The sequence below is a fragment of the Rhinolophus ferrumequinum genome, chromosome 3, assembly GCF_004115265.2.
Source record: "Rhinolophus ferrumequinum isolate MPI-CBG mRhiFer1 chromosome 3, mRhiFer1_v1.p, whole genome shotgun sequence".
In the NCBI taxonomy this organism is placed as follows: Eukaryota; Metazoa; Chordata; class Mammalia; order Chiroptera; family Rhinolophidae; genus Rhinolophus; species Rhinolophus ferrumequinum.
In genome coordinates, this window is record NC_046286.1 from 453,083 (window position 1) to 478,121 (window position 25,039).

The 25,039-nt window shown below is 40.7% G+C and overlaps 4 non-coding genes across 4 annotated transcripts; 2 read left to right on the forward strand and 2 right to left on the reverse strand.

The window, feature by feature from the left end:
• Positions 1-10,155: 10,155 nt before the first annotated feature.
• Positions 10,156-10,262, forward strand: TRNAL-CAA (transfer RNA leucine (anticodon CAA)). The gene is made up of 2 exons: positions 10,156-10,193; positions 10,217-10,262. It is a non-coding gene; the product is annotated as a tRNA-Leu (tRNA).
• Positions 10,263-10,926: 664 nt separating this feature from the next.
• On the reverse strand, positions 10,927-10,998 carry TRNAQ-CUG (transfer RNA glutamine (anticodon CUG)). Its single transcript has one exon. It is a non-coding gene; the product is annotated as a tRNA-Gln (tRNA).
• Positions 10,999-12,592: 1,594 nt separating this feature from the next.
• Positions 12,593-12,665, forward strand: TRNAM-CAU (transfer RNA methionine (anticodon CAU)). The gene has a single exon. It is a non-coding gene; the product is annotated as a tRNA-Met (tRNA).
• Positions 12,666-16,677: 4,012 nt separating this feature from the next.
• TRNAM-CAU (transfer RNA methionine (anticodon CAU)) lies at positions 16,678-16,750 on the reverse strand. The gene has a single exon. It is a non-coding gene; the product is annotated as a tRNA-Met (tRNA).
• Positions 16,751-25,039: the final 8,289 nt, after the last annotated feature.

Sequence of the window (25,039 nt, forward strand, 5' to 3'; positions counted from 1 at the left end):
TCCAGGACATTGTCCAAACCTTTGAGCGTGGAGTTCAGTCTGAGCACTTCCGGCCTCCAAGTCGGCTGCCATTCACAGTCTTCATACAATGCTGCCAACCCAGCTCTGGCCCAGGCTGTGCTCACCACAGTCCTCTCCAGGGCCTACTCATGAGTCCTTCCTTGGAGCTTAACCTAAACAAGTGGGTCTCATCAATCTCTCTCTCATCAGCCTCCGAGGCTCACGTAACACCTCAGATTCTGATACTTGGGTTATTTTCCATCTTAAGATTTTCTTTGACTTTGCTTTGGAATTCTTACCTATCGTTAAGGTTAGTTTAGAACAGTAAATGATGTGTGCTCTCACATTGTCTAATGCACTTTATGAATAAGGAAACTGAGGTCAGGTCCTTAAATGACTCTGTGAGGACAGAAGCTCCTCTCCAGCCCTTCTATGTTCTCCATTACACCTTTTCCATAGCTTTACTCAGATTGGCAGTACTTAAATGCTTGTTGAATTATTAGACTAATAATTAATGATTCTACTGTCACATTTTATGCATACTTCTTTGTAACAGTTATTTATTCATTCATAAAATGACTGGTACAAACACAAATGCCTGCTGGAGACAAGAAGGTAATTTAAATGAGCAGGTCAAATCAATAGGGAAAGATGGGGACTGTGACTAACTGGAGGAAAAATGTCCCTCCTGAGAGGCAGCTCATTTCTATTTAGCTGAAGATGACCATTGAGTATGTGGGCCCAGCATATTGCCAATTTTCAGATTTTCAAGAGAAGACAAAAATCTTATATGAAAATTTTATATGAAATTTATTATTAACTAAAAATTGTAAAATCATCTATGCAAGATGAAAATTGGCCTCCTGCCCTCCAGTGTGGGACTTCTGGTACAGCTATTTATTTTAGTAAGTGTCTATCAATCTTAACACAACATGAAAGGGACTATTGGTGACTATTTTATAGCCAGTGTCCGCTCTTTACTTAAAATTTTGTTCCAGGTAGCAATATGTCCAGCTGAAAGATACTTCCCAGGCCCCTTTGCTGCCAGAATTGTAGTAAATTCAAAAAGGCAATGCTACAATATGAAACCTTGTCTGGCTGGTTACGGATATTCCTAGGAACACCCTTACCTCACCCAGAGCTTCTTTCACACTTCAACAGTCTTGAGATTGTGGGTAGCCAATGGTATCTACATGGTAGTTTTTGGATGGGAATTTTGAGAAAACTTCTTAAAGAAAGTCTACTCAGCTGAGAAGTATGCCCTTTTTAAACTTACCCCTTCCAAGTTCTTTCAGCCTGGAGTGTGCCCATGATGGCAGGAGCTCAGGCAGCTGTCCTGGACCATGAGGCAATCTTGAAGATGGAAAGCATCACTAACATGATGTAGTGAAAGGTAAAGAAGCCTAGGTCCTTACTCACTGCAGAGTGACTGCATCCAAATTTCATCTATGTGAGTGAGAGTAAAGCCACTGTCTTTTTTAAGCCACTTATTTGGATTGTCTGTATATGCAACAGAAACTAAACCTATCTGATAAAATACAATTTTTATTAATAAAACGTTTTATTTTAAAATGAATTCCTACCTACCCCCTCTACACAACCTATCTGCCCTAAGAACACCAGTGATTTCTAAAAGTATGGGCTAAATCCAGAGGACACTATTCAGTCTGCATCTTATTGTTTCTGAGGCATTTGATACTGTTGACTCCTCTCTCCTTGGATTGGTTTTATTTCTTGGCACCAAACTGAGTAGGACCTAATGAGGCCTAAGGTATTTCTGCTTCCTCTTATCGTCTTTTCTCTTACCTGCCTTTACCATGTAATACTAAAGTTAGTCTGGGAAAACAAAAAGAATGGTCAGGAAAAACACAAAGCTACAATAATTAAAGTAACAATAAGCTAGTAGAGCAAAGGGACAGAATAGTAACTAAGAAGTAGGCCTAAATGTGAATAAGAATTTAGTAAAAGATGAAGGAGAAATTGCAGGTTGGTGTTACGCATTCAGTAAATGATCTGAACAACTGGCTAGCTGGGGGAAAACATAAAAAGATCCCATCTTACTTCTTATACCAAAATATATTCTAGGACAATGGAAGATTTGAATTTAAAAAAAAGTGAATCCATAAAAGCTCTTTAAAAAGAAAACTGACTGATTAAAAATAATAATCTGCCGGCCAGGTGGCTCAGGCAGTTGGAGCTCCGTGCTCCTGACTCCGAAGGCTGCTGGTTCAATTCCCACATGGGCCAGTGGGCTCTCAACCACAAGGTTGCCAGTTCGATTCCTCAAATGGCGCAAGGAAAGGTGGGCAGCGCCCCCTGCAACTAGCAACATCTACTGGACCTGGAGCTGGGCTGTGCCCTCCACAACTAAGACTGAAGGGACTACAACTTGAAGCTGAACTAAGATTGAAAGGACAACAACTTGACTTGGGAAAGAAAAAAAAATGTCCTGGAAGTACACACTGTTCCCCAATAAAGTCCTATTCTCCTTCCCCAATAAAATCTTTAAAAAGATAATAAAATAATAATAATAATTCTTGTCTGGAAGTTCTTTCCAAACATGATCCCAAACCCAGAAGCCACAAATGGATAAATTTGATTTACATAAAAGTAAAAAATGACTTCTATACAAAAAAAGTAGCTCTAAACAGTCAAGCAATAAAGGAAAATTGGGAAAAGTTATTTTTAGCAAATAAGACAGGATGAATTTCCTTGAGAGACAAAAATACTTCCACAAATCTAAGTAAAAAGCAGGCATGAGGAAGCACAAAGGATATGAACAGATGGTACAGGGAAAAAGAACAAGTGGTTAATAAATGTGAAAAGAGGTCCAACTCACTATTAATGAAATAAAATTATGTGGTGGTGCTTTCAATTAATGAGATTAGTAAAGATCAAAAAGCTCAATAATAGTGTTGGTGAGAATGTAAGGAAATAGGCATTCCAGTCCACTATGGGGATGTTAATTGGAAGAACATTATTGAGAATAATTTGGCAATAGCTCATGTTTTTAAATGCCCAAACTTTTTGAACCATTTGCTCTACTTCTCTCCCATCTGCACAAAAGTGCTTGATTATAGAAGGATGTCATTATAGCATTGTTTGAATTTGTGAAATACTGAAACCAACATAAATATGCTTTGGTAGGGGACAAGTTAAGGAAAATACTATGCAGGGTGCTTTTAATAATTATACAAGGACAACAGGTACAAATAGGAAATGTTCCAGATAAATTTGGGACAAATCATCACTCTTTCTTTGAAGACCCCACTCAAAAGGCTCTTCTACTGCACAGCTTCCACGTAAGTATCATTGGCCACTGCAAAGGACATTGGGGAGTGTAGTCTTTCGCTGAGCACTTTGCTAACCAAGGTAAAAATCAGGGTTTGTGAGCAAGGAAGAAAGAAGGTGAGAATGACTACTGATAGGTCATTAGCAGTTTGTGTCACGTCACAGGCCCTGAATTAGCACTACTTGTGACCTGAATTTCACAGTTTTTTGAAACAACTCCTTTTGGCTTTCACACTTCTCTCCAAAGGCACTCAAAATAGTATGTGAAGCCTGTCTAGGGCCAAACCCTCTCCGGTCCTTATCTTTTCCTAACATCTTCCCTCAGCCAAAAATCTCCACAAAACAGACCTGAGAAGTGGATACCCCACCCTGAGCCCTCCGTTAGCATAAACTGTCAGGTGTGCTGAGGGACCCACCAGGAATAACAGACATTCCTATAACTGGTGAGATCCCAAGTTTTAGAGGTTTCCTTCCAGGAGAATACAAAGGCCAGAACTCTTTAGGTGAGGCCAATTCCTTGCTATACAAATACCATGAATACAAGATGAGAAAACCTTCACAAACATATTAGAAATCTCTCAAACTTAGTATAGGTAAAAAGCCTACTCTTTTGTCATTAATTTTACCCCAACTTGAAAGAGCGTTTCAGGGTAGCTTGTAAAAGGAGACAAAGAGGGAAAGACGACAGTGCCTTCCTTTTCAGCTTCTTGCCTTTGTTCTCTAATTGGTAATGGAGGTGATGGATGGCTGGGGAGGGGGTGCAGAAAGCAAGGTGGAGGGGACCACTAGGTCCACAGCTAAAGAAACTTGGAGAGAAGTGATCAGAGGATTCCCACTAACCTGGAGGCATTTCTGCTTTGGGGTGAGAAGTTAGTGGATCTTTTGTATCTTTTGAATTTTGTATCACGTGCATGCTTTACTTATGCAAAAACAAATGAATTTTCAAGTATTTAAATAAATTTTCAAGTATTTAAAGCTCTCCTGTGCAGGGAAATGGATGTTCTATTTTAAATTTCAAACTTTAAAAATGGTTTTGCTTGAGTAAAGGAATTAGTTTTGTTTGAGAAATTAACTTTTTAATTTTGAGAAATATTGATCTACTTACAAATAAGCTCTGAATTTTTTCTAATAGTAAAAGAAGCATGAGGTATCTCATTTTGACATAGTGGTCTGTCCATCCTAAATCCTCTGAAATTTTCCATTATAAGACAGCATTTATCTTGCTGTTTTCAAATGTATTGACTATTTAAATCTAGATTTTGGTCTAGTTGAGACTACATGAGAAAAACAAGGAGAACCAAAGTAAAAAAAAAAAAACAGCAAAGAAAAAAATAATGAAACGTATTTAAAAATTATGGTACGTACTACACTGTTTTGTCATTAAAAAGAATATATGTAATGATGTGAAAAGACATCCCACTTCTGTTAAAAACAGATTGTGATACATTATATGAATGAATTAATCCTTGTAAAGTAATATACTAATGAACATACTGTAAAAAATATCTGGAGGAAATCAGCCAAATGAATAAAAGTGTGATGTGTTGCAAGGACTGAGAGGAAGAAATAGAGTATGAGTGACTTTTACTTTCTAGGTTGTATATTTCTGCAACATAAATTTTATTTTCACTACAAGTGTGTGTTATTTTGTAAACAAAATAAGCACAGATAATTTAAAAGTTACGAAAGACAGGGGTAGTTAGAGTCAGATAAGAGACTGCAAAGGGTTACAAATAAGAACTCAAGACATACGCTATTCTGAGATGTTTTGTTTTTTCAAAATTTAAAGTGCTTATGTTTTATTTATTGTATTGTTATACTCCTTCAACCACCTCAAATCCTTTGTGGATTTCTGTAAAAGCAATAATAAATAATCTATTGGGAGGGTATTGGTAAACCACGAGAGAATCTGACTTGCAATAAGTTTAGCAGTGAATATGTGGAAGAAAATTTAGACAGGAAATACTGATAAATTTGGCCAAATAAATACATGAGAAAAAGCAATAATGATAAAATTGGCTATGGAAGACAGACTCTGAGTCCCGAATCCTTGTAAGAGGGAGGGCCATTGAAGCTTTGTGAGCATTGCAGTGACCTATTGATGATGGTCTGGGTCGTAGTAAAGGCAATATAAGTCAGGAGGATTGATTTGGAGGCTATTGCAATAGTGGTACAAGCAAGAGGACATTGGTGTGTGTGGAAAGCGCTAATAGAAAGAGAAGAATAGGCAGATAGGCAGGATAAAAATCAAGATACTCAGTGCCATTCTCCAGAGCTATTTCTAAGTAGAATGAAGCTGAAACAGACTAGGAGAGAAACATCTTAAAGTAGGGAAATAAAAAGGCATGCAATAATGAAGTGAGCTAGAAAAGGAGAAAGGGAGAGAGGGGGGAGAAAGAGAGAGAGGGAGAGGGAAAGAGAGGGAGGAGAGAAGAACATCTGATAAAGGAAAGGGACTGCCTGCACTTTGGGAAAGAGAAGTTCTTTTGCACAGGTGTGGCTCTGCAATTTTCTGACCATCTCCCAGCAAGCCCACCAAAACAGAGCCCAGATGGCAGCCTCTCAGAAAGGACTGCTATGGATCCAGAGGACTGAACATAAGTAGGAGAGAAAAAATTAGCATACTTAAGAATAATTGATTTGCACCAATCCTTTTCTTATTCTGGAGAAGGAGATATGAGCTATTTATGTAATAGATACCTATTTAGAAGCTATTATATTTTGGGCTCTGTCAGTTAAGGCACAAAATCCTTCTAGATCCTGGCTGGGGAAATTGTTAAGTGAATTGTCTCAGGTTATATAGTCAGTGAATGACTGCCAGGACGGATCTGGGTAGACTGGCTCCAGGGTCAGAACTAACCAGTACACACAGGGCCTCTCTTGATCTAACCCAGGTTTCTGCCAGACACTTTTTTTTTACTCAGGTAATACTGTCGTTGAAAAATGTGATTATCTTTAGTCATTTAAATATTTCTTTTTGAATTGGTAATTTGCTTTCCAACATTTAACTGTATTCAGTTTCCTGAGGATCAAATCTTTGGAGACAGTGGAGGAAAAGCTAATCTGACCCCTCCTTTCAAACAGCAAGGGACTGTGTTGAATACAGGCACTTGGATATGAGCAGGATGCCTGGTAAACACCCTAGAAAAGATTCCTGCCCTTATGGAGCTCACTGGAGGCTGGGTGGGGGCAGGAATGGTCACTATCTCCAAGATAGTCACCATTAGTTTCTTCCCTCCTTGTATGCACATGACATTGCATCATGGAGAGGTGCAGTCTACTCCCTTGAATCTGGGCGGCCCTGTCACTGCTCTGACCAATAAAGAATGGCAGTGATTCTACACCAGTGCTGGTCCTGGCCTGTGAGCGAGCTGACCTTCTCTGCCTTGGTCTCTTAGTCTGCTTGGGCTACCATAACAAAATACTAGATTGTGTGGCTTAAACAGCAGAAATTTATTTTCTCAGTTTATTTTCTGGAGGCTGGAAGTCCAAGGTTCAGGTGTCAGCAGTGTTGGTTTCTCCTGAGGCCTTTCTTCTTGGATTGCAGAGAGCCACCTTCTCCCTGTGTCCTCACATGGCCTTTCCTCTGTGCACACTCAACCGTGGTATCTCTTCCTCTTCTTATAAGGACACCAATCCTATTGGATTAGGGCCCCACCCTTATGATCTCATTTAACCTTAATTATCTCCATAAAGGCCCTGTCTCCACATGTAGTCACATTGTGGGTTTTAGAGCTTCAACATGAATTTTGAGGACACAACTCAGTCCATAACAGTGTTCCACTACCCTACCATGGGACTCTATAGAGGGGGAGGGGCTCAACTGAGCCCATCTTTACAGCCACTCCCTCACAAGCATCAGATATGTGAATGAGGAATAGCCCAACTGTCAGCCGGATGCATTCTGAGTGGCCAGTCAATGCCACACAGAGCAGAAGAATCACACCAATGAGCCATAAGTTTGGGCGTTTGTCACCTAGTATGAAATAATTAGAATAAGGAGTGGCATTAAGTTATTAAACAAATATATGGTTACTAATTGGGGTTAGTGCTATGAAGGAAGAGACAGGATCCTATGAAAAAGAGTAACAGAGTGGGGAGGAATGGCATCCTGAACTGCAAGGGAGAAATTATCGAAGGACTGGAGTATGTTGGACCTAAGGAAGATTACAATGCCTTTGTGAACTCGGGAACCATTTCTCTTCCCTTCCTCGGCTGAACTTCAACAAGTAGGTACCTCTGCTTTCTTTGCAGGCAACCCACTTCCTCCAGAATCAGCTTCTTATAAAACTTTCCCTGTCTTCCCAAGAGTACAACATTTTCTTCTTTTGATATCTTCAGAGCTTACAAATATATAGCATCGAATTGACATTGAACAAGAAATTGTCTTATAATTTTAACATTTTCGAGGTAAAAAAATGCATAAAGTGCACAGGTTTTCAGTGTAGAGCTTAATGAATTGTTAATAAAAATGAAGAATGTTTTCAGCATCCCAGAAAGCTCGCTCATCCTTCTTCCCCATTAATACCCACCCCTCAGAGGTCACTCAGAAAAAAATCGCTATTCCAAATTTCTAGAAACATTGATTAATGTTGCTTGTTCTTGAAGTTTATATATACAGTCATGCAGTAAGCACCTCTTTGTGTCTGACTTTTTTTTACTCATTATGTCTGTAAGAATCATTCTTACTTATAGCAGTCATCCAATTTTTTTCTGCTGTGTAGTGTGATTCACTGTATATCACTATTTAATAATTTTGCCATTGTGAGTATTGAGTTGCCTTCAGTTCTTGTCTGTTATAAATAAAGCTGCTCCGAACATTCTTCTCTATGTCCATAAATAAACAAGTGCACTCAGTTCTTAGAGTGGAATTGATGGATCACAGGATAGTATATGTTTAATTTTTCAGATACTGCCAAACAGTGTTCCAAAGTAATTACATCCTGTGTCTTTGCTTATTTTTCTTAATGTTTATTCCTAATTCAACACCAGCTTTTTGACACTCTTTTTATGGTCAAACACATGAGGCAAATATGTCAGTTCCATTTTCCTCCTTGGAAACATTCCTCTGTTAGTCTTCCTTCTGCTCCATTCTAGACTGACTGCTTTCTAAGCAGTAGGCATCCTGGAGCTCATCTTCACCTTTTTTCCGTTATTAGGTGCCCTATTACTAGACTTCATGTCTTCCTTTTTCTTTTTAATTCACTGGTGAAACAATTCCTCAGAAGCTTTCCAAGAAAGGGGTCATGGAAAGTAAATTTTTTGAGAGCTTGTAGGACTAAAAATGTCCACATTTGATTGGTAGTTTGGCTGGGTTCAGAAATCTAATGTGGAAATAATTGTCCTTTATGGAAATTATTTAGAAGGCATTGCTTCACTGTCTCTTCCAGCTTTCAGTGTTGCTGTGAAGAAAAATTCCATTCTGAATCCTAACCCTGTTTATACAAGCTTTTTGTTTTCTCTGTGGAAGCTTTTAGGATCTTCACTTTATCTCTAAGATTCTGATATTTCATGATGATATGCTTTGATGTGCATGCATCTCTTGTCACACATACAGGGTATTTGGTGGGCCTTTTTATATCTGGAGATTTATGGTCTTCAATTTTGGAAAATAATCTTGTGTTATAGCTTCATCTGCTTTCCTTCATTTTCTCCTTTTCTCTTCCTGGAAGCCTTGGTAGTTTGATGGCGTACCTTTTACTATACACCCTTTTATTTTCTTATTGAGTATCTCCTACTTTCCATGTCGATCCTACACTTTCTAGGAGATTTCTACTTTATTTTGAAATTCTTTGTAAAAAAATTTCTGCCATCAAAATATGAATTTTAAGAACTACCCATTTCTCTCCTTTCACGAATGCAACATATTTTCTCACCTCACTGAGGATTTATTTATAATTTTTTTAAAAATCCAGTTTCTTGCATTATATTTGTTGCCGCTTAGTTTCTTTTCCTACCTCTTGTCTATATTAGCCCTTGTCTTTATTGTAGAAATATTTTCATAAACATCTGGTGATTCTTGGTTGTCGTTTATATTTAAATTAAGGAACTAAACTCCCGACGTGGAAGCTCTGTGGGGGTGGACCAAACTTGTAGACTGAAGAGTCTTGCGGACCACGTGGAGACCCGGCCATTTCTTTGGGAGACCTTCCAACGTCAGTGTCAACGGTTCTTTATCTCTGGGATAAAATTCCACTGATAGACCTTAAATCTCCTGCCGAATGCAGACAGAGCGGCGGTGAACTGGGAGTCTGGCCGGGCCAGGGACTGGGGACCTGGGCTCAGTGCCAACATCCCCTTCACGCCTCTCTGCTTTTCACTCTGTCGCTTCTTTCTTTTTCAACTCCGGAGCGGGGCAGGCCTGCTCCTCACACGAGTATCCACTTTTCACGGTCACGGCCCCCAGACCCCACCCACCTGGCACCTCTCCCGCGGATACTAACTCGCCGGTTTTTTCCCTGCGTCTACACTGGCTCGCTCACTTCTTGCCGCGGAGCTCCCACCAATTCGGCTGATTTGCAGGCGTCTTCTCGGGAACAGAGCCCGCGCGAAGTGTTCTCTGGTCAGGGATAAAAGGGGTTCTCTCTGGTCCAGTCGGAAGTCGGTTGCGCTGTTCTTAGAATTCTAGGCTCGGGTGCCCCGGGGCTTGCCGGTTCCGGCAGACGAAAGGGAGAGAGGGAAACGCCCAACTGGGGCCCACTGAGGCGGGCCACGCCGAGTGCAACGTTCCCGACTCCAGTGAGAAAGGAAATTTACACGCCCATTTCTTGGAGAAATTTTAAACTGAAAAACATTAAGTGGCTTACAGTGAGGACACATTTGTAGGAACTGAAGGGGTCAGTGATCAGCGCGTCCTCTCGTAATGTCAGGATGGCCGAGTGGTCTAAGGCGCCAGACTCAAGCTGTGCTTCCTCTGCTTGGAGGATTCTGGTCTCCCAATGGAGGCGTGGGTTCGAATCCCACTTCTGACATAAAGATTTTTCCTCCGTTTTAACCTCGAATCACTTTCTCAGCAGTTTATTTTGTTTTCATTTTTCTCTCCACCTTTTCCTTTCCTTTTTTTTTTTAAATTTATTGGGGTGACAATTGTTAGTAAAATTACATAGATTTCAGGTGTACAATTCTGTATCACATCATCTATAAATCACATTGTGTGTTCACCACCCAGAGTCAGTTCTCCTTCCAGCACCATATATTTGATCCCCCTTACCCTCATCTCCCACCCCCTACTCCCCCACCTTTTCCTTTTCGATCCTAATGACTGACGGTCAGTGACGTCTGTCCCCTTCCTTGTCAGTTTTGGTTGCTACTTAATCACAGATCACGTTTTGCCCTGTATTCTGATTTATTCAATTGAAGGCCCGTTTATTGAAAGCTCATTATCCCGGGGGGTGTCCTAGGAGAAAAATTACACTGGTTAAAACAGAAGGACCTGTACAAAGACTCGGTGATTTACAGGCTTGTCCCGAGCTTACTGACACGATGGACTGGAGTCTCCTGTTTTGCCTCGCTACCAGAGCCCCTCAGAAATCTAAACGCTGGAATTGAAAGCAGCTTGGCTGATACTATAGCGTGATTGTAAATAAGGTGAGAAAGGAAAGCGTGATTGTAAATAAGGTGAGAAAGGAAAACGGAAGGTTCCACCGAGATTTGAACTCGGATCGCTGGATTCAGAGTCCAGAGTGCTAACCATTACACCATGGAACCCTATTTGCAAGCGCTCACCTACTATCGTCCTAATACTTCTTTACGTCTGCTTGTTTTCTGAGAGAGACGTTGGTTTAAACGAAAGTTCTGTCTCTTTTTCTTAATTAATTTAAAAGTATGTTTTTAAAAGATGGATCTCTGCATTTTTCAGCGTCAGGGCGAAGGAAAAGTCCAACACAAGGATGGGAGCTGGGCAGGAGAAGGTTTTCACTGATTGCTTTCACCGAGCCTCCTTCCACAGTTCTTTCCTTGGAAGTCAGGGACAGGGCAGGATCCTGATTCGAGAATACTGTCACCTCTGGTGAGTTTGATTTTGCCATTTTTTCCAACCCACGCAAGGGCAAGTTAGATTTTAATCTCACCGTTCAAAAGGGAGATCTTACCAAAATAAAAATATAACATCTTTCTACAGTTTCACTTATTCATTCTAGGACACTTGCAGAATCAACTTTTTAAAAAATAAGTGAATGTATTAACTGAAGGTCTGTTATATGTTGGATACTTCTGGTGGTGAAAATACAATGATGAAGTCTAAATGTCACATGCAGGTCGGTACTCATTAACCTTTTGTTAACCGAAATAATGAATTGAAGGGCTATCAGGCGTTGGTGACCGTTTTGGAGAGAGTGCGCACGGGTGTTATCCCCAGCCTTTTGGAAACTAGAAGTGGTAGGAGTTGACGAACCCGACCTGAAGCCCGTGAGAGCTGCCCACGTTGACCATAAGGAATGTGGACTGCGCCGCAGAATCTGCCCTTAGCAGGGGGGGACTCAAACCCACGACTCCGAGGGTACTGGCGCCTGAAGCCAGCGCCTTAGAGCGTTCGGCCACATTCCCGCCGGCTGGCCGCCCCCTGACCTGCACTTCTTCCGAACTACACGTTGCTCCTTTCCGGTCCTTTCTCTCTTCCGGTCCCGCCGCCCCTCGGTGCTTCGCCCGCCCAGCGCTCCTCCAGCGAGCGGGGGAGGCCTCTCCCCCCCGGGCAGGCGGAGAACCCCCTGACCTGCCTGACACCCACTGATTCGCTTTCTCGCGGCTCCCAGGTTGACTCTACAGACCGAGAGTTCCAGGGGACTTTGTGGATTCTAGATCCGCTTGGACCGCAGAAAGTAACCCTCCGGACTTCAGGACTGAGCAAGTCCGGGCGTTTGGTTTTAGCCCGGGAACTGCTAAGCGAGGAAAGAATCCTGAGGCCCCCTTGCCCCCACCTCCATCCATTTTAGGGGATCGAGCGCCTCAACAGAACTTCACGAGGGAGCAAAAGAGTGCAGCCCCAGCTCTCAGTCTTGGGTGCCTTTCAGAAGGCGGACTGTGCCCGCAAGCCCGGGGCACACCCGAACAGAACTTCCTCAAAGGCCGGGCTCAGTCGCGCTCAAAGCACTTGAAATCTCCGCAGAAAAGTCCGCGGGGGAAACAGGGTTGGGCTGGTAGTCGGCCCTCGTCTTGTTCTGCATGGCTTTGTCCTCTAAACTGTGGATATTTCAGATGCGAAGTAAATCAGTTCCACTTTATTTTGAAATACTGTGATTCAGAATTTAAAATGATTCGCTTATAATAATGTTGGTAGAGCTTAGGGAGCGAACATAAACCAGTTGCCTCCTTAGCGCAGTAGGCAGCGCGTCAGTCTCATAATCTGAAGGTCCTGAGTTCGAACCTCAGAGGGGGCAGTGGTGTTTTTTTTTTTTTCTTTAACCTAAAAACTCCAGACAATGAAAGGAGTAAACAAATCTTCGCCCTTTCTCTATTTTTCCGGTCGAAAGAGTACACTAAGACTTAAAAAAACAACAATAACCAAAAAAAAAAAAAAACACGAGGAAATTGCTTCGATGAGACTGAACGGCTAATTTTCTCTTTAGCCCAGCCATGTAATGTTCTGTACAAAATAGTGATTTTCATTAAGAATTAAATACTCCAAAATTCTTCCTTTTTAAAAATACCAATTATAGATAAAGCTAGGAGATTTTTTTCAAATGCTTTTGAGATATGCTTGACAATTGTGTGTTACAAAAACATCAGCGTCAAGAAATTCACTGGTTGGGAGGGAGGAAGGGATGGAGGCTTGTACTGGGGATGTGGAAGGTGTAGTACGATGTGCAATAATTTTTATTAATTACTGATTGTTTATCTTTGCCATTATTCTGGAATTGCTTACCACCAGATCACTAGTGGCATCCTACATGAAAAAGAGAAAAAGTTTCCCCCTTGTCTCATTGCATTGGACGTCTTTTTCTACTTCAGGGCTGTTGACTGGATCTCTTAAGTCATACAAACCAGAGGGTGAAGGAAGGAGTAAAAAGAGAAACAAGAAGTGAAGAAACAAGAAGTGATAGAGAGTCAAGATAACCACCTGACTCAAATAAAAATGAACAAGATTGATATTTAATAACCTGCTCTTCACATCTGTGTTTATCAAATGGGAAGTAGTCAACAGTTATTTGTTGAGCACCTACTGTGTGCCACACACTGTTCAAAGCTGTGTCTCTCCCTATTAATCTGTTCCCTCTCGGCTTCAAATCTATCCTTACAGACTCTTTAAGCAGCACTTTAGATTACAAGACTTTGTGCCAGAATCATATTATTTGCCTGTTAATCCCATTTAACTAAAAAAATAAAGCCAAAGTGAAGTTACTACATCTGCTTTATAAAGGATGTGGTTGGCCATTTGTAGAAGCGATCTACTCAAGAGTTGGTTGGTAAATGTGCGGCTGAGGAATCTTTTCTGGATATCCAAACCAAGAAATGTACCAAGGATGAAAATTAAATAGAACTAAAAATTCTCATCTAACCAATGGGATTGAAACCTTGTTTAGGAAAATAGAATGCTATGATTAGACTCCGTGTTTCCATCTCTGCCTGAGGCAATCACATAAGCCAACACAATTTTCAGTGAGCTTGACTTGGCTTGGCACCAGACCACCATTGCTTGATATCACAGCCATTAATATTTTATTACCTCTGTTGCTGTTATTACCGTTGCACAGAGCAACCATCTAATGTTATTTGCTTTCCAATGTAGAGTTTATTTTACATGAGAGACAATGTGCTGATCAACCACCAATATGGCTATATGTTCACTCTGGCGTGGATGCCTCAGACATTTGGTTATTGTGAGTCAGTCCTGCAAGCCTGTATAATTCTGGGTGAACTGAAAAATACTTTCTGATTCTACATAGGAGATGAATAGATTTTTGAATGGTAATGGCTCCAATGAGGATCGAGTATTCCTAAGGGGCTGCCTGAACAGCCAGGCCACCTATGTTTTTGGCCTCTCCCAAATCCTTAACTGTGTCAGACGCAGACTCCTGGAACCAGAGGCCGAGGGTCCAAAAGACACTGTTAAGATGTTCCCTATTGTCTCTTTAAGTCTGCACCAGAATGACCTGTTGAGGGAGCTGTCCTAAAATACAGACTCTTCAGAGGTCCAGACATTTTGCAGGAGCAGTCCAAAGATTGCCCTCTCTTTTTCCAGCACAGACAGAACCAAAGAGGTATGGCCTGCAAAAAGAATGTCGATAGGTGTCTCTTGAGGGAATTACTGCAAAAATCCAAGTTTGAGATGTTGATTGCCTAGAATAAGATAGTGATAAGGAACATGGAAGGAAAAGAATAATATTTAATATGCTAATTAATTCATTGATTTATCTGTATTGTTTGTCAGATACTGTGCTAGGCACTGGAAATACAGGAGTGGATAAAACAGACCCAGTGATGACTCTCACGGAATTTACAATTTAAGGTGTGGGTCAAAAATAAAGGTGTTAAACAAATAAAAGGACAAGGCAACTTCATATAGAAATAAGTGCTATGAAGAAAATAAAACAACTTGAGGTGATGTGATGGAAGACTGGGGAGTGAGAGATGGAAAGGTGTGTTAGTTTCCTAAGACTACCAATACAAATTACCACAAACTAGGTGAGGTGGCTTAAAACAACAGAAATTAATTTCCTCACAGTTTTGGAGGCTAGAAGTCCAAAATCAAGGTATTGACAGGGCTGTGCTCCCTCTGAAGCCTCTCAGGAAGAATTCTTCCTTGCCTATTCCCAGATTCTGGTGGTTGCTAGCAATTCTTGGTACTCACTGGCTTGTGACAGCATAACTTCAGTCTTTGCCTCCGTCTTCACGTGGCCTTCTTATAAGGACACCAGTCACTGGATTTAGGACTAACCCGAATCCAGTATGATCTCATCTTAATTTAACTAAGTGCATCTGCAAAGACTCTATTTCCAAATTAGTTCACATTCTGAGGTTCCTGGTGGACTCATGTTTTTGCAGAACAGTATTTAGCCAGTACAGATGGGAAACCAATTAGGACCAGATTATGTATGGAGGCCCAGGCAAGGAGGTCGCATGTATATATGATAAGGAAACAACAAGACTTGCTGGGAAGATTGAATATATCAGGTGTTCATCTATCTGTCCATTTTTTTTCAACAAATAAAGTTGCACCAATAGAAGGATACTGTCCAAGAAGGAACTTGGACAAAAGAGCTTGTCCATTGGAAAAAGATGACTATAACAAGTATATTACACATAAAGAAATAAAGAAAAACATCTATATCTATATATTGTTAACCTAAATATAGAAAGGCCTTTCAAAGTAAGAGGTTACAAGTGTTTATTTGAGATCAACAACAATAGCTATTTGGGAATCATTAATTCAGGCAGAAACCTAAATAATGTAGTGATTAGGAGACAAAGGCCGTGGGAATTTATGAGAAAGGGAAGGAGAGCAATTACATCAATAGAAGAAAGACATTTCTATTGGTGCAGGTAACATAATAACAGTGACATTAATTCTAAACAATGTTTTTAATTTTCAGTCCAGTAGTCATGAGTCCAGGAGTCATAATAACTGCTTTCCTGATACCTTTGTAAGCAATTCTTTGGGGCACAAAGTTGTTCTAGGCTGAGTGCAAAGGTTATTTTTCCCTGTTTTAACATTTCAAAGGTTTGAGGTGTAAGACGTGCAAAGCAGTTCCGTGGGGGTGGCAGCTCCCGCTCCATTTTAAAGTGTCTCCTTTATTCATTCCTAAGGATATATGTACCCTGATGTTCATTGCAGCATTATTCACAGTGGCCAAGACATGGAAACAACCAAAGTGTCCTTTCATAGATGATTGGATAAAGAAAATGTAGTATATATACACAATGAATATTACTCTGCCATAAGAAAAGATGAAATAGTGCCATTTATGACAACATGGATAGATCTTGAGAGTATCATGCTAAGTGAAATAAGTCAGATGGAAAAGGACAAGAACCATGATTTCACTCATGTGTGGGATATAAAGTAGCAACAAGCAAACTCATAGACACAGACAACAGAAGGGTGCTTATCAGAGGGCCAGAGGGAAAGGGGGAGAGTGAAGAGGGTAAAGGGGGTCGAATTCATGGTGAGGGAGGGAAACTAGACTTGCGGTGGTGAGTATCCAATGCAATATACAGATGATGTATTATAGAATTGTACATTTGAAATTTACGTAATGTTGTTAACTAGTGTCACCAAAAAACAATTAAAAATACCAAAAAAAAATTTTATGTTATTGTTTATAATACCTGTACATCTACTAATCAGAAGGAAGAAAGTTTAACCTTAATATTTTTGACAACATACAACACCTATTCAGTCCAAAAACTACGAGGTAGACTTTATGCTAAATGAGGAGCCAAAAGCGTTACTGCCCCCTCTGAGGTTCGAACTCAGGACCTTCAGATTATGAGACTGACGCGCTGCCTACTGCGCTAAGGAGGCAGGTACCCGAGCCCGCCCACCATACATTTTAATACTAGATTTTGCTTTGCTTCAAGTTTCTATTCTTGGTTACTTTCACCTTAAATTTTGAAAGTGAAATGCTTCCTTGCAACGTCTTAAAAGTACAAGAGCTTCTAAAATTTGATTCAGATGAAGAAAGTCGCTGTTGATCCTACTACCTTCGCGCCCCTCAATCTGAGCTGATGACCTCCACCTTTCCTATCGGAAGAAAAATCTGCTAACCTTCCTACCCCAAACCTGCACGTTTACTCACACCGGCCCCTGTTTGTCTCCATGTGAGAGGAAACGCGCCTGCTTCCTCTCTCACCTTGCCCACTTTCCTACCATAGGTGATCTCTCCCATCAGTATTTAAATGCACTCGAGTGTTTACTCTCTCACACAGTTCTCTTGGACCTGGCGCCCGGATCTGTAGCCGTCCCCCTGTCTCCTTTGCTCCCTCTCAGATGGATTTCTCCTAAAGCCGTCCGTCCCCATTTAAAGAAAGCACCTCCGCAAGTCCCAGGACATTGTCAACAGGCTGCAGTCGTCCCCGACCTGTGAGCGCGGGCCTGCACACCGCGGCTCGCTGGTTTAGAGAACACAAAGTCGTTGGTGCAGACTCTCGGGGATCGGCTCCAGGGGAGAGCGGCAGTCACCGGGGCGGGGACGCGGAAAGCCCGCTTCACCTGCTGTCCCGGCTCGCCGGGAATGTCCGGGTGTCAGCACTGAAGTCCCACCTCCCGGGAACCCCCTTCCCGGTGTGAAAAGCGCTGTTTTTCGGAGGTCCGCGGTGGGGCCGGGGGGCTGGGGAAAGCGTGGAACACCCTGAGGGCGGGGGGGGGGGGTGGCCCGCCCGCCCCACGCGGGGCTGAAACCCGACTGGCGTTGCTGTCACGGGCCACGCGTTACCCGACTTGTGTACTTTCAGCCGCTGTTGTGTCCCTGGCAGCTGACCGTGACAACTGTTATTTTCGGTTCCCAACAATGGGCCATCCAGTATTACATCACTCTGAGTGACGCAACTTAAATGTGCGAAGAATTTTGTAGTCGTGAGCGTTAACGGCTTTGCTCAGACTGTAGATTAACTATTGGGCTTTATATCGAAATAGCTCTGGTTTAATTTTTACCATTGCGAATATTAGGATCATGTTTTCTGAATTTAGTTAATGAAAATGAGAACAATGACCCCGTGAACGCCAGCTCCACCCAGACATCACTGAAAAAGCATAAATGACTTTGTTATTTTAATGACAGATGGGAGGACACATACAACAGGATTAGTGAGGTAAATAACCAAAACAGAAAGTCCTGCACAATACGTGGAAAAGGATTTGGAATTGGGCATGGAGGTGTGACAGTGGAGAGGGACACTGAATCTCACAAGTCCTAGATGAGACAGGCAAAAAGTTGTGAACCAAAGGTTTTGTCTCCGTAAATGACACCAATGATCACACTGGAAAATAGTAGACTACATAATACAAGAAAAGAGCACGCATGCTCTTTGTGATTGTTCTATTCCGTGATTTAGGGGGTACAACCTGCTGGCAAACAAAAGGGGATATTTCGGCACCAAGTACTGGCCCCTTGCAGTGTGGAGCTGACTCTGTCAGTTGACCTTGCTCTCTACAATACATCAACTTCAAGTGATGCGTCAAATGACTGCAACCAAAATGTTTCCCCCAGCTCTTCCTTACTTTAATTTGAAACATGGCATTGAAAAATCCTCTTCTCAATTTGTATAAAAAGTTAATGAAACCGCCAGATACATAAAACAAACTATTGTTGATATCTTATTCAAGTACAAACTGGACCTTGTTCATCTGCATATTTGGCAGACAGTGCAAATGTAAATTTTGGCAAATTCCATTTCTTACCAAAGAAAATTAAAAGATCTTATCTGCTAAATTTCCTGCAGACCATATACACACACTGCTAAACAACATTGTGATTTGCACAATTGTGATATGGAGGCTTTCATGTTTTATTCAGGTTTATGCTCACTTTTTAGTTTCTTCAAAATGGGCAGAAGCACTTACTGAGATTTTTCGACTTTATGGAAATGAGAGGAGACAGCACCTTAGGCATGTGCCTACACCATGGCTATCATTGTGCTGGCCACAGGAAAAAAAAGTTAAAATATTGTCGTACTGTAAAACCTTTATTTTCAAAGTGTGGAATTAGAAGACTGTCCCCTAATTTGGAAATACTTTAAGAATGTGAATGGAGAAAAGGACTACAGTAAAATGAAAATTTATCTGCTCTTTCTCCAATATTGTTTGATGTTATGTTATGTAGATTGTGACAAAAACTCATACATTGGAAAAAAGATTCATGGGGGGAAGGGGCAGGAGAGGAATACGACTGCTTCTGAATGAAACAATAATTTAAAAGAAAAAAGATTACCAGAAAAGGGCAGCCAAGTAGTCAAGTTAAACAGGACTCTCTCAATTTCTTTACTAAGAAATTTGGAATCAAAGTTTTATTTCAAGAGTTCAATTTACTGCTGTGCTTTTTATCTAGATGAGGAGAACTAGAGAAGAAGCAGATTTGGAGGGTGAGGAGGAAATCAGGAAATCTTTGAACATGTTAGTTTGAGATGCCTTTTAGACATTTAGTGGAGATATCAGTTGTGTAACTGGGTATGCTCAATGGAGGGGTGTAGTTGGAGGTTTACGTTTGGGAATCATCGGGGGAATAGATGATCAGGGGAGACCATTTAGGGAGAGAGTATACACAGAGAATATATGAGGACTCAGGTATGGACCCAAAAGCACTCCAATATTCAGCGATTGGGAAGACGAAGAGATAAAGAAGCAACTACATTTAAGTAGAAAGATAACCAAGAGTGTGATGTTCCAGGAGGCAAGTGAAGAATGTGTTTCCATAAAGAGGGAATGTCAACTGGGCCAATGCGACTGAAAAGCTGAGCAAACGGAAGACTGGGAATTGACCACCGGCTTTCACAAGATGGCTGCTGCTAGGGTTTGACAAGGACATTTCAGCAGAGTGGATGGATAAAAGTTTGGTTTAGAGTGGGTTAAATAGAGGAGCACAGTTAGGAGTATTCTCTATCCAGTTAGCTATTCCGATTCAGGTTTGGAGAAAGTGGTGGTGTGTTTGATTTGACCAAGGGTTGGGAGTGGGGCAAAGGAGATGAAGGTTATGCAAGCTTGTAATGCTGGAAATTAATCATGAAATCTAAGTTGTAAAAATAGGGAAATAAAGATGTGAGGAGGAAGGGGGTGCATTAAATAACTTGCCAGTGGGCAAGAGAAAATGAGCTAAAAAGACGAGACGTGGTGGTCAGTATAAGATACGATTGAAATTTACATCTTGGGTTGGTACCTGCAGTTTAGGTTAATGGCAAGGTCAAAGGTAGCATGTTTTTCTTTCTTATTTTTTAAAGTTTATTGGGGTGACAATTGTTAGTAAAGTTACATAGATTTCAGGTGTACAATTCTGTATTACATCATCCATAAATCACATTATGTGTTCACCACCCAGAGTCAGTTCTCCTTCCATCACCATATATTTGATCCCTTTTACCCTCATCTACCAACCTCCCTCAGCCCCCCTTACACTCTGATAACCACTAAACTATTGTCTGTGTCTATGAGTTTTTGTTTCTCATTTGTTTGTCTTGTTCTTTTGTTGTTTTTGGTTTATATACCACATATCAGTGAAATCATATGGTTCTCTGCTTTTTCTGTCTGACTTATTTCGCTTAGCATTATAATCTCAAGATCCATCCATGTTGTCACAAATGGTCCTATTTCATCTTTTCTTACCGCTGAATAGTATTCCATTGTGTATAGTTACCACAACTTCTTTATCCATTCATCTATCGAAGGACATTTTGGTTGTTTCCATGTCTTGGCCACTGTAAACAAAGCTGCAGTGAACAATGGAGCACACGTGTCTTTATGGATAAATGTTTTCAGATTTTTTGGGTAGATACCCAGGAGAGGGATTGCTGGGTCATATGATAATTCTATTCATAATTTTTTGAGGAACCTCCATACTGCCTTCCATAACGACTGCACCAATCTGCATTCTCACCAACAGTGTATGAGGGTTCCTTTTTCTCCACAGCCTCTCTGACACTTGTTACTATTTGTCTTGTTGATGATAGCCATTCTGACTGGGGTGAGGTGATATCTCACTGTGGTGTTTATTTGCATTTCTCTGATGATTAGTGATGTTGAGCATTTTTTCATATGTCGATTTGCCATTTGTATGTCCTCTTTGGAGAAATGTCTCTTCAGGTCCTCTGCCCATTTTTCAATTGGGTTTTTTGTTTTTTTGTTGTTGAGTTTCATGAGTTCCTTGTATATTTTGGATATTAGCCCCTTATCGGAGGCACTATTTGCAAAAATCTTCTCCAATTCACTTGGTTGCCTCTTTATTTTGTCGATGGTTTCTTTTGCTGTGCAGAATCTTTTAAGTTTCATATAGTCCCATTCATTTATTTTAGCTTTTATTTGCATTGCCTTTGGAGTCAAATTCATAAAATGCTCTTTGAACCCAAGGTCCATAAGTTTAGTACCTATGTTTTCTTCTATGCAGTTTATTGTGTCAGGTCTTATGCTTAAGACTTTGATCCATTTTATTAATTTTGGTACATGGTAACAGATAGAAGTCCAGTTTCATTCTTTTGCACATGGCTTTCCAATTTTCCCAGCACCATGTGTTGAAGAGTCTGTCTTCTCTCCATTGTATGTTTTTTGCTTCTTTGTCAAAAATTATCTGTCCATATTTATGTGGTTTTATTTCTGAGTTCTGAATTCTATTCCATTGGTCTACGTGTCTGTTTTTCTGCCAACACCATGCTGTTTTGATTATTGTAGCCCTGTAGTACAAGCTAAAGTCAGGGAGTGTGATACCTCCAGCATTGTTCTTTTTTCTTAAGATTGCTTTGGCTATTTGGAGTCTTTTGTGGTTCCAAACAAATCTGATGATTTTTTGTTCTATTTCTTTAAAAAACGTCGTTGGGATTTTGATGGGGATTGCATTAAATCTGTATATTGCTTTGGATAATATGGCCATTTAAACTATGTTGATTCTTCCAATCCATGAGCACGGAATGCCTTTCCATTTCTTTGTGTCTTCTTCAATTTCTTTTAAAAAGGTCTTATAGTTTTCAGCATATAGGTCTTTCACATCCTTAGTTAAGTTTATTCCTAGGTATTTTATTCTTTTTGCTGCAATTGCAAAAGGATTTGCTTTTTTTTTATTTCTTTTTCTGAGATTTCATTGTTAGTATATAGGAATGCAATGGACTTTTGTATGTTGATTTTGTAGCCGGCAACTTTACTGTATTCGTTGATTGTTTCTAATACCTTTGGTGGAGTCTTTGGTAGCATGGTTTTCAAACTGTAGGTTGTGATGCCTTTTTGGGTCATAAAATCAATTCAGTGCGTCATGACTAGAGAGTGCATTGCAAGTATGTAAGGGTTTTGATGTAATCGCTATAGTTCTTATTATGAATACCACTAGAAAAAGTTTTTAAAACAGTGTAGGGGAGAAAGAAAAACATCTTTAAAAACGAAAAGTCTAGGACTTGAAGGAGGTGTGGTGGGACGGGAGTCACGGGCAGAGGGAATCCACAGCTCCCTTGCATACCTGAAACCCGTTTGCTAGACAAGGTTTGAGAAGCTTTGCCGTGTATCCTACACAGAGAAAGGAAAGGAAAACACCATAGGATTTCTCCTTATGACTTTAGGAGGGTGAAAAGTCCTAGAAGTTGGCTTCCGACAGAACAATGCAGGCAAATTTACTGAAACTGTGATTTTTTTATTAGTTTCAGGTGTACAAAGCAACATAATAGACATTTAAACCCCTCATAAAGTGATAACCCACCCCCCAAGCTACTACCCATCTGACATCTTATGTAGCTGTTCCAGTACCATCAACGATCTTCCCTATGCTGCACTCCACCTCCCATGACTATATATATGAAACTGTGATTGTTAAGCATAAAGAAACCACAGTTCTCAAATTAAGCAAAGCATTCATATTTCTTTCCCAATTTGACAAGAAGACTGTCCTAGATTTGATCCTGAAATATTGTTTCTGTTACTATCCTCTTATCGTTCTTTTTTCAATCCTTCTTTCTCCCCTCATTCTCCTGCCCCCTCCTCCTCAGTTTCTGACACCCCTAAATTCTGAGTCAATTCTCGTCAAGTATGTTAATAGTTCCCATCACAACACCCTCGTCATCTCTTTAGCCTTCCTTTCCTTCAGCTTCAAATCCAGCTTTGCTGACTTCAAAACATTTTAGCATCTGCACGGACAACTGTGTTAAGGGTCCAGATTCAAGATCTGTCATTCTCATTGTTTTCTCTCTGGTTTTCAAATCCCACTTCTCCATAACGAAAGCGTCATCTTGGAGAAGACCTGCACCTCCTTAGATGGCAGGTGAGTGACATCATCACACCAGCATTGTTTTCAATCCTTCCTTTGTTTTACTTCCCACATTCTACCACCTACCAAGTCCTGTGAATCTGACAAGAGAAAAAAATTGAGATGTCCTAAATTAAATTATAATAAGCCAGAAGGTGGAAGGAAGAGACAAAAGAGATTAATCAGTTAACAACTGCAGGCCAAAACCAACAAAAGACTGCTTACAGTCCAGACTCTGTGTTGAAACTTTGAACTAACTTCCAGGTGTCCATTTCTGCTATTATCTAAAGGGAATAGTCAATGACCAGAGGCCACCTCATCCTGCTTACGCATGAAGTTTCCGGACTGTTGCCCACAACCAATCCAAAAGCATCACATACTTCTTCCTTATAGACTACACACCTATCCCAGAATTTTTTCTGCTTCACCTTCTCCCACCCCCTTTATCTATAGCCAATGTGAATTCTTTCTAAACAACTTACATCTTTCTTCTCCAAACTCATTCTATAAAAATCAACCCCAGGACTATGGACATGTTTGTCTTCTCCATCTAGCTCTGCTGCTGTTGGTTTATACTGCAGGCCTCAGGACCGGGTCCTTTTTCTGGTTAGCATGTGGCTCAGTAAATTCTTTCTTTCAGAAAAAAACTTGTCCTTAAATGTTTTTATTTAACAAATTCTACTTCTTCAGGATTTCCTGAATCTGTCTCCTTTATTCCACTGCCAGATTACTACCACTGTTTTACTTGACTTTTTCCCTCCTCCCCTTCCCTCTATGTCTTTCCTCAATTACTGCAACGACCTACAATCTGTTTTCTTCACTTCTAGCTTTGCTCTCCTCCCATGTTTCTGTACACAAGCTGTCACAGGTGCAAAAGACATGTGTAGAAAAGGCTGAAGTCTGACCTGAGCTCTGAGAGCCAAGCCATGGGTCCTTCAAGAGAGGTGACATTTTCCCTTTTGTGTACTTCATCAGCCCTGAGAATTGCCTCTGTATAATTCATCCACAGAAAGTGGGTCATTATTACATATTTTTCACAAAGGCACTCTGTGTGATAACCTTGGCCCTACTTCTGCAGTACTAGAAGGACAAGCTTGCAAAAATACCCATTACACTGACCTCTGTGTTTAGAAGGACACTTCTCTGTCTTCCTATAGTCCTTGAGATAAAATTCAAAGTACTTTATATTGTCAAGATAAAGCCCACAATATGTTCTCATTATCTACTAATATGTAACAAAGACTTTCAAAACATAGTGGCTTGTGGTACACAGAATGATGGCCCTTCTACTACACCCTGGAACCTGAGAATGTTACCTTACATGGTAAAAAGGACTTTACAGATGTGATTAAGGTTAAGGACTTTGAGAAGAGTCTTTAAAAGTGGCAAGGGGAACCAGAAGAGTAGATCACAGATGTGATTTGAGAAGGACTCGACCCACCATTGATGGCTTTGAAGAGCCAAGGAATGCAGCAGCCTTTAGAATCTGGGAATGGCCACTAGCTTATAGCCAGCAAGAAAACTGAGACCTCAGTTCTGCAACTGCAAAGAACCAAACTGTCAACAATCTGAATGAGGAGGAAACATATTCTGCCCTAGAGCCTTCAGAGAGGAATGCAGCCTGCTAACACCTTGATCTCAGTGTGACAGACCATACCCGACTTCTGACCTACAGAATTCTAAGATACTAATATATTTGTGTTGTTTAAAGCCAATAGTTTGTGGTAATGTGTTATGAAAGCAATACCATGTTTCCCCGAAAATAAGACCTCGCTGGATAATCAGCTGTAATGCGTCTTTTGGAGCAAAAATTAATATAAGACCCAGTCTTATATTATTTTATATTATATAAGACCTGGTCTTATTTTACTATATTAATTTTTGCT